The sequence below is a fragment of the Bison bison genome, unplaced genomic scaffold (genome assembly GCF_000754665.1).
Source record: "Bison bison bison isolate TAMUID 2011002044 unplaced genomic scaffold, Bison_UMD1.0 scf7180017864516, whole genome shotgun sequence".
Lineage (NCBI taxonomy): Eukaryota > Metazoa > Chordata > Mammalia > Artiodactyla > Bovidae > Bison > Bison bison.
This window is the reverse complement of record NW_011495069.1, coordinates 11463398-11472925: the sequence shown is the minus strand read 5'-3', so window position 1 is coordinate 11472925 and position 9528 is coordinate 11463398.

Genomic DNA, 9528 nt, shown 5'->3' with positions numbered 1-9528 from the left:
AAGACCAATGGTGTGATGTTTAAGAGTTTATTTGGAATTAGACAGAGACCTGAGTTCAACCTGCTCATGTGTGACCTTGGACAAATCCTTCCACCACTCAGAGGACAAACGTCTTATAGGGCAGGTCCCACACTGGGCTCTTGGACATTGGTGCTATTTCAGAGAACACCCATATTCCCAGAGAAAAGAAATTATTCTCCATCTAATTAGTTTAATTAGTAGCAATCAAGTTGTGGAGATCAGTGCAGCAGGGTGAGTGATTAGGAAAAATTACTTCCCCACAAAGAGTTTAGATTTAACTTTTTTGGTTCCACAGTCTAAACACCAAAAATAAAGAAGAGTGGGCTCTCTGTCCCCACCCCACCCCCACACTGGCTGAGAATTCCCCAAGGTGTGGGCAGCAGCCCAGAGAGAGAATCAATCTACATCCAGATGGGCAGGAGGGCACATTGGGCCTGCTGAAACCATCAACCACAAGCCCTGGAAGATCTGTGCTGTCTCAAGACCACCACCTGCTCCTTTGGAAACCCCCCAGTTCCACCATCAGGCCCCTCTCATACACCTGGTCACGCCCATACACACCTCTATCTGGAGACAAATGACTTGTCTGTCTTTGAATGTCAAAGTATTCTTATATTTTATTCCAACAGATCCTCCCTCAAGAGAACCCAGGATTCTTGGGAACCAGAGATGGTTATATCATGTAAGGGGGCTGGAGGGTAGGGTGTCCTGGAGGAGAAGTTGCACTGACTTCACAGCTTCCTGTCTCTGTCGGGTTTGGCTCAGGTGGGATGGAGTGGGTAGGTGGGACTATCAGTGGCCTTCATCAAGAGAAGCCTGGGAAAGCAGCCTGCTGCTTTCATCAGGAAACCTGCTGATGACATCAGGATAGAACAATGCTTTACCCAAAGGAATGAATGCCCCAAGAGTGTGCAGGGCCTATAAGAGTCCCTTAAATCATGCTCTCTCTTTCTCCTCCCTCACTAAAGAGTGAGTCCTTGGCTTATTCCAAGACTTAGGACCTATTTACTGAGAGCAGCACTCTGTGCCACCCATCCATCACTTAGGGATGAGCAGAGCCTGGAGACAGTTATTTTCAGTCCCGCTGAGTCAGGTAGACCAGCCTTTCCAACCACACCCTTTCTCAGCTTGTCCCCCAGTCTACATAAGACATCTCATTATGGGCAGAGGAACCAGGAGAAGGAGGACTATATAGGAAGGTAGGAAGGGATAGACGGAGGGGCTTTCCTTTACTGTCTGCCTGTTGGTGGGGGGAGGGAGACAACATTCTTTAGAGAAGCTATGAGGGTGTCAGGACTTCCTTCTCTTCCCCAGCACCTGCTTTGAGGCTTAAAGAAGAATAAACAGGACACAGTATTCAGAACTCTAATTTCAGGTACCCAGAATCCAGAATTATATATAATCCAGGATCAAGACTGTAGAATCCTAGACCTCAGAGTTATAGATTATAAAACTGTAAACCATTGAACCTAGAAGTAAAGACCCCAGAGTTACAAAATTCTAAACTCAGAATTCAGAACCCAGAGTCACAGGATCCAGAGCCATGGAATCTAAAACAGAGAACAAGGGACCCTGAACATAGAATTATAGAGCCCAGATCCCAGAATTGTGGGCCCTAGAACACTGGAAGCTATTAACAGGACTTTTCCTCTCACTGAAATGCCCTCCGCCTCCTATACCATCTGAAACCCTTCAGCATCCACCCAGATACTTTGTCCCACAGGAATTTTCCCTGGTGCCCCTACCTTTAGCAGGCCTCTTTCCTTCGAGTTGTCTAGGCACTTCCTATATCCTGTGATGATGTCCACACCTGTCCTCTCCTGCCACTCATATTATATTTCCATCTGCATCCACGCTTCATCCCTGCATTGGGTCTGACCCATTTCCATGCTCCTGGTAAACATTTGAGGCATGTTTGTGGAAAGAGTAAATTCTTGAATCATTTAACCTGAACTCCCTCAAGTTTCACAGGACTTGCCTAAAACCCAGAAAGGGAATACATTTTTCCAATGGTCACACAATATATTTGGAAATCTCAGAGAAGATCCTAGTCTTTCTTATTCTAAGCCTAGAGCTTCTTCTCCACCCTAGATTATCTCTGAAGAACTAGAGAGTTGATGTGGAAAGCTATTATATCTCATTGCTTTATAATATCCTCCGTGTTGTTAATTTCATGCTCAAAAGCATTGGAGAAACTACTCAGTCTGGCAATGGCAGTGATAGCAGTAGGAATGACAATAGGCTTCCTGGAGGCGGAGGGCAGGGGGAGCGCGGGTGGACCTGAGCTCAGTGGGTGTGCAGGAGTCTATGCCAGTTAAAGAGCAGTGAAAAATCCCAGAGGTAGATGTATCCTGTGTTCAGAGACTACAGGTGGAGGGTAATCATAGGTCATATTACCGGAGACCCTCTAGGGTTTTATATGCCATCCTAGGATGGTTAGACCTTATCTAATTTGTATCTTTTGAGGGTTTCCCAGGTGGTGCTAGTGGTAAAGAACCTGCCTGCCAATGCAGGAGACCTAAGAGACATGGGTTCAATCCCTGGTTTAGGAAGATCCCCTGGAAAGGGGCATGGCAACCCACTCCAGTATTCTTGCCTGGAGAATCCCATGGATAGAGGAGCCTGGCAGGCTACAGTCCATGAGGTCACACAGAGTCAGACACAACCAAAGCGACTTGGCACACACAATGTATATCTTGTATATATTATATCCTTAGATTGCATATAAATTCTTTGAGAACAGGAACTATGTTTTCCCCCTAAAACTCAAGGATAAACACATATTTGATCAAGAGAAAGATCAGTGAGGGAACACTGCTGGTCCAAGGCTCAACTGAAGCAGCTCATAAGAAAAAGAGTGAATGTCAAGTTAGAGCAAGTGGGTATTTATCAAGGGTAGCCTGAGTAGCTGAGGGGTAGGGGATGAGTGGGGGAGTAGGAAAAGGTGGGTGATGGTCACAAGAATGGACAGAGTACATCTAATAGTGCTAAGCACTTTATGTACATGAAATTGATGGCTTAGCACATAAGAGGCCACTGAGTAATTACATCTTGTGTCTATAGGAGTGTCCATGTGAGTTTCAGGACCATGGACAGCTAATGGGGGGGGCATTTAGATGGCTTTTCAGATTCCTGGGATCACTCATTTCCCATGGTTTTCTACATGGAATTATCTGGTTGATTTTTATTTTTTCATAATTTGCTCTTGCAAATTGTGCATTTGACCAGGAATGAGGGAATGGGCTCTGAAGCCAGACTGCCCGAATTCAATTCCTCACTCTTCTCCTTACTATTACTAGTTACATAATTTTGGGCATCCAGCACCCAACAGTGTGTAGAACGTAGGATTTGGTGCATTTTTTCCCCAATGGGAATAAAGAGCTGATCCAGCATTGCCCTCCTTGCAAAGGGCATTTAGAGAGTCAAATCCAAACCTGAGTCCCATCTCATTGCTTTGCCTCCTGGCTCACCCCTTTCTTTCCTTGGTCTGCTTCCCTCCTTTCTACCCTCCCTCACCCTCCTGCTCTCCGTTTTCTCTGTCTCAGCCCCAGACTGTCTCCTCCCCCTCCCCACCTCATCCCTGTTAATTAAATGGCACTATGGAATGTATTTAGTTTGTATTTGGTTCAGAGGCCAAAGAGGGTCAGCGGTCCTGTGTTCATTAAACTGTTCTGTGTAGAAAGATGTAATGAACGGGTTTTATTACAATCTTGGCTCATCCTATGAGACAATTATGTTTTCATTGGAGCGGGGAAGAACCACAAGCCTTAGCCACCAGTGTTTGCGACTTGGGAGTGGGGGAGGAGAGGAAGGCTCAGATCTGAATCCAGGAAGGGCCTGGGATGCTAGGCACTGTGCTTGAATGGGGGAGCAGGGAAAGAGAGAAAGCTGAATCAAGGTGAGTCCTGGACTTTTACTGCAACACTGTCATCACTGTGCAGTCAGAAACCCCTCCTGGTTTTGACTAGAACAAGGTCAGAGTCAGAGTGTGGCCATTAAATTCCTAGGGGTGATAACTGCAAGGAGTCCTCAAATCTGTCTCTTGTGCACCCAGCACTTGATAGCTCAAGCACTTTTTGTACATGGAATTATTGGCTTAGCACATAAGAGGCCACCATTTTATTATATGTGTGCTACAGAAATTATAATGATGGAGAAATTCACTGAAAGCATTTCTGAATTCCTAGTAACTTTTGCCCATTATGTATTTCTTCAGTCACTGGTGTTGCATGGTTGTCATACTGATATAATGAGAGCAGCCACCATCTAGTGAGCACCTAGTGATTTAGTGGACAGCAACTCTGGTGGGGGAGATAGTTATTAATATTATGCATCTTTTGTGGCTAAGGAAACTGAGGCTCAGGACCAAGACACTGAGCATTAGACAGTGAAGGTCAGTGATCCCTCAGGGACAGGACACAAAAAGGTGAGGCCAGTGATGTCCCAGCTTCCTGTCCTGAGAGAATTCCCAGGCCAGGATGCGGAGAGGAGTCAGCTAGAGCTGAGCTAAAGGGATGAAGCTGAGAAACCGGGAAGAACAAGAGGAGATAGGAAGAGAATTGTGGCAAGTCCCTCCCAGGCATTCAGGGGAGAGCTGGTGAGTGATCCATTGGAGGAAACTGCCAACTCTGGGGAAAGAATGACCCAAAAGGATTACAGTAGCAGTGCGAGAACTCACACAGGCCTGGGAATAATACCTGTTCCCACTAGGCAGACTGGAAAACCTCACAGTTCACAGGGAACTGAGTAAAGTACATAGAGGGGTCTTGTCCAGATAGTGGGAAGTCAGTCAATCTAGGTTAAACATTACTTCAGTTCCTCTCGTGTTAGTTGCTCAGTCTTGTCTGACTCTTTGTGACCCCATGGACTGTATCCCGCCAGGCTCCTCTGTCCATGGAATTTTCTGGGCAAGAGTACTGGCGTGGGTTGCCATTCCCTCCTCCAGGGGATTTTCCCAACCCAGAGATCAAACCCGGCCTCCTGCATTGCAGGCAGATTTTTTACCATCTGAGCCACAAGGGAAGCCCTCTGTTCCTCAACCATTCTTAAAAACAAGACCTGAAAGGATCGAATGCTGCTGCTGCTAAGTCGCTTCAATCGTGTCTGACTCTGTGTGACCCCAGAGACAGCAGCCCACCAGGCTCCGGCGTCCCTGGGGTTCTCCAGGCAAGAACATTGGAGTGGGTTGCCATTTCCTTCTCCAATGCATTAAAGTGAAATTTGAAAGTGAAGTTGCTCAGTCGTGTCCGACTTTTAGCGACCCCATGGACTGCAGCCCACCAGGCTCTTCCGTCCATGGGATTTTCCAGGCAAGAGTACTGGAGAGAGGTGCCATTGCCTTCTCCGGAAAGGATCGAATAATTTTTGCCAAAAAGTTCGTTTGGATTTTTCCATCAGATATTATGGAAATTAACAAATAACTTAACTACACCTCAGAATATAGCTTAGGATATTTTATAGAAATACAAGAACATCAGCGCCCAACAAGGTAGAATTCATGATGCCTAGGGTTCAAATGAAAATTAGCAGGCTTTCAAAGAAGCAAGAAAGTGCAAGCCTTAATGAGAACATTAAATGAATCAATCAAAATGAACTCAGAATTGACACAGATGATAGAATTCGTAGACAAGGACTTTAATGGTTATTATAACTGTGTTCCTTATGTTCACAAAGTGAAGTAGAGACATGGAAGATATTAAAAAGATCAAATGGAACATTGAGAGGTGAAAACTACAATGCGTGAGATGAAATATACACTGGATGGAACTGACAGCAGATTAGAAATTGCAGGAAAAAACTCAATAAATTTGATACCATAGTAACACAAACTATTCAAACAAAAACAGAGAAGAAAAAATAATTTTTAAATGAACAGAAAAAATAATATTTTTAGTAGATTGTGAAACAAATACAAATCCTCTACTGTACATGTGTAATTGGAATCCCCAAAGGAGGGAAGGACAAAATATTTGAAATAAGAATAGCCAAAAATTTACCAAACTTAATGAAAATGGTAATAGTAGAGGTCAAAAAAGTGCAATAAAGCTTAAGCAAAAGAATCACGAAAAAACTATAGGCTTTTCCTAGAAATTGACAGATTGATTTTAAAATTCTTATGGATACATGTACACCCGTGGCAGATTCATGTTGATGTATGGCAAAACAATACAATATTGTAAAGTAATTAGCCTCTAATTAAAATAAATAAATTTAAATTTAAAAAAATAAAAAATAAAAAAAATTCTTATGGGAACACAAAGGTTCTACAATAGCCAAACAACCTTGAAAGAGAAGAATAAAGTTAGAAGACTAATATTTTGTGATTTCAAGACATTATAAAACTACAGTAATTAGGACAGCATGGTGTTGACATAAAAAAAAAAACAAATAAATCAGTTAGTGAAACAGAATAAAGTCCAGAAATAGACCCACAAACATAAAAATACAATTGATTTTTGACAAAGGTACAAAGGCGATTCAGTGGAGAATGGGCAGTCTTTTTATCACCTGCTGTTGGAACAACTCAATATCTATATAGAAAAAAAATAAAAGAACTTCAATTCATACATTAAAATGCCATATGTAAAAATTAACTTTTAATGTATCATAGACCTCAATGTAAAACCTCTCCCATAAGATAAGATAGAACACTTTTGTGATCTTGGGTTAGGCAAATGTTTCTTTTATATAACATCAGAAGCAAAATTCATGAAAGAACTAATTGATTAAATTGAACTTCATCACAATTTATAACTTCTGCTCTTCAACATAGAAAACTTATGGTTACCAAAGGTGAGAATGTGGGGAGATAAATTTGGAGTATGGGATTAAAAGACACAAATTGATATACATAAATAAGCAAGAAGGATTTACTGTATAACACAGGAACTATATTCAATATTTTATAATAACCTATAAGATACATTTATATGAACTTATATATATATATACACATATATATGTGTGTGTGTGTCTGTGAATCACTTTGCTGTATACCTGAAACTAACACAGTATTTTAAATCAGCTATACTGCAATAAAAATAAAAAGCTAAAAAAAAAACAACTTCTGCTCTTTAACAGACTCTAGTAAGAGAATAAAAAAGCCACAAAATGGGAGAAAATATTTGTGAATCATATTCAGATAAAGGACTTGTATCCAGAATATGCTAAAAACTCTTACAACTCAATAATACAAATAACCCAATTCATAAATGGGCAAAATATATGAATAGACATTTCTCCAAATGATAGACAAATGGTCAATAAATGCATGAAAAGATGCTCAATACTATTAGTCACCAGGTAAATAGAAAATGCACATCAAACCACAATGATACATCACTACATACCTATTAGAATGCTGAAAACAAGGCAACTCTGACAATAGCAAGAGCTGGCAAGAGTGTGGAGAAACTAGAACTCTCATACTGCTGATGAAAGTGTGAAATGGTTTAAGCACTTGGAAAGGGTTTGGCAGTGTTTTAAAATGTTAAATGTATGATCCAGGCACTCCACTTCTAGGTGAGAAAACAGTCTCAGGAGACAGCCTGTGGCCTCTGGTGGCCCTGCTGGGTTCCGGCTGGTCTGACTCCAGGGGCCCTCTCCTTCCAACACGGTACCCAGCTGGCAGTAGCAGCGACTTTGAGATCGGAAGGGCTTGTTTTAGGATCTGACCCCAAGGAGCCCAGAGATCCCTTCGGAGGGTGTGGAGCTGCCCCCCTCCCACTGCCTTCAGAGATATGACCTCTGCCAGTCAGACCCTGGGTTAGATGCCTCATGAGGCCAGTGCCCACCACGCTTCTTACTTATTAGAATCCAGACAGGTTAAAGAGTTCTGCAGACCCCTTGGATCACAGCACAACTTTGGCCCCAGAGGCCCCTTCCTCTGCCAGGGGCCCCTTGTAGACAAGATGTGTTAATTCACCAGCAGGGAAACAGCTGCACTGCTAACCATCCCTGGGCATCTGAGCCATCTATGCCCGGTGTCCTGGCATGCAGCTGGACCCGTCCTGCCCATGGCACCTTGTCCTTCTCCTTCCTGAGCCACAGGAACCTGGAATCTGTGAGACCAACAGGGTCTGCTCTCCCCCAGGACTAAGATGGGTGCAGGAGGGCACTTAGAGGAAAACAAGGACAGAGACCCAGAGGAGGTGATCTGGCAGGAAAAGGGAGACCTCAGTGGGCTAGAGGGGAGAATCCAACTTTCCTGAGCACCTCCTCTGTGCCTGGCACTTATACACACCCCTTGTTTAAGCCTCATCATCTTAGAGGCAGATGGCATCAATGCCATTGCGTGATTATATCCATTTTGCAGATGAGGAAATCAAGGTCCACTGAAGGTCACATAGCTTTGCCATAGGGGGGCAGGGATTCAAACCCAAGATGCTGGTGACCCCTAAGTTCATCTTTGTTCCAACCTCACTGTCTTGGTTTGCTCCCCACTGCATGGGAGTCCCTGTGACTCCTCTACCTCTGTTGCCCCCGCCCAAAGTCACCAGGAAGATCCTTGGGAAAGAGAAGCCTCAATAAATTTCAGCCTTCAACCAGGAGGGGCCAAGACCATCCCTCGGGAGGAGCCAGCATTTCCCGGCAGAGTAAATCACCGGCCTCTTTAGTCATGGCAGGTACAGACACTACCCTTCTTCCCCAGGAAGTTTGTAAATCAAACCTTAGACCTGGATTTGCAGAGTCTGCTGGGGGGATGAGTGAGGCAGGAAGCAGGGGGAGGGCTACTGGGAGAAGAGCAGCACCCCAAGCCAAGTCCTGGGGGCTTTCATGGTGGGCGGGGGCACAGCGTGGTGCTGAGGGATCACTGCTCCCACCTGGGCCCCCAGGGGTGGACTAGATGTACCTGAGTTTGCTGCCAACCCCAACATTCTGTGGGTCCCTGACCTGGTGTCTGCATGTCTAGGGGCAGCTGGAGCAAAGGATCTGGGGCTCAGGGACAGAGGCTGGAGAGGGGGCTTGGGAGGGGGCAACAGCTCTGAGCTGAGCTCTGGGTAGGGGTGTTTGATGGGAAGAAGGGGCTGATGGTCACAGAGGGGAGAGGGGTTGCTGAGTAGGGCCCTGGGCCAGGGCAGCCGGGAGGAAGCCAGAGGGGCAGGACTCAGCACCCTGGGCTAGAAGCCAGGGCCTGGCTCAGTTCTGGTGCTGCAGCTGCCTCATCTGCAAAGTGAAGGTGAGTATTCCTGCACTGGATGTGGGGCTATTGAGAGAACTCAAGGAGGTCAAGGACAAAGAGCCGGTGGGAAGGACCATCCTGACCACTGTAGGCAGGCCTGGCTCTGCCCCACCTGCCTTTGCTTCCAGCCTCCTGGTGATTGGCCAGGTCCTGGTGTTCCTGTCCTGTCCCTACTTGGATGAGATTCGGCCTTCAGGCAAATGAGGCTGCTCCCTCCCTCCTGCCCCTTCTCCCCTAAGGCCACGGGTCACTGGGGCTGGCTTGATTTTCCCCAGGAATGGCTACAGCCTTGTAAAACATGTGATGTGTTTTGTCTAAATGCATAA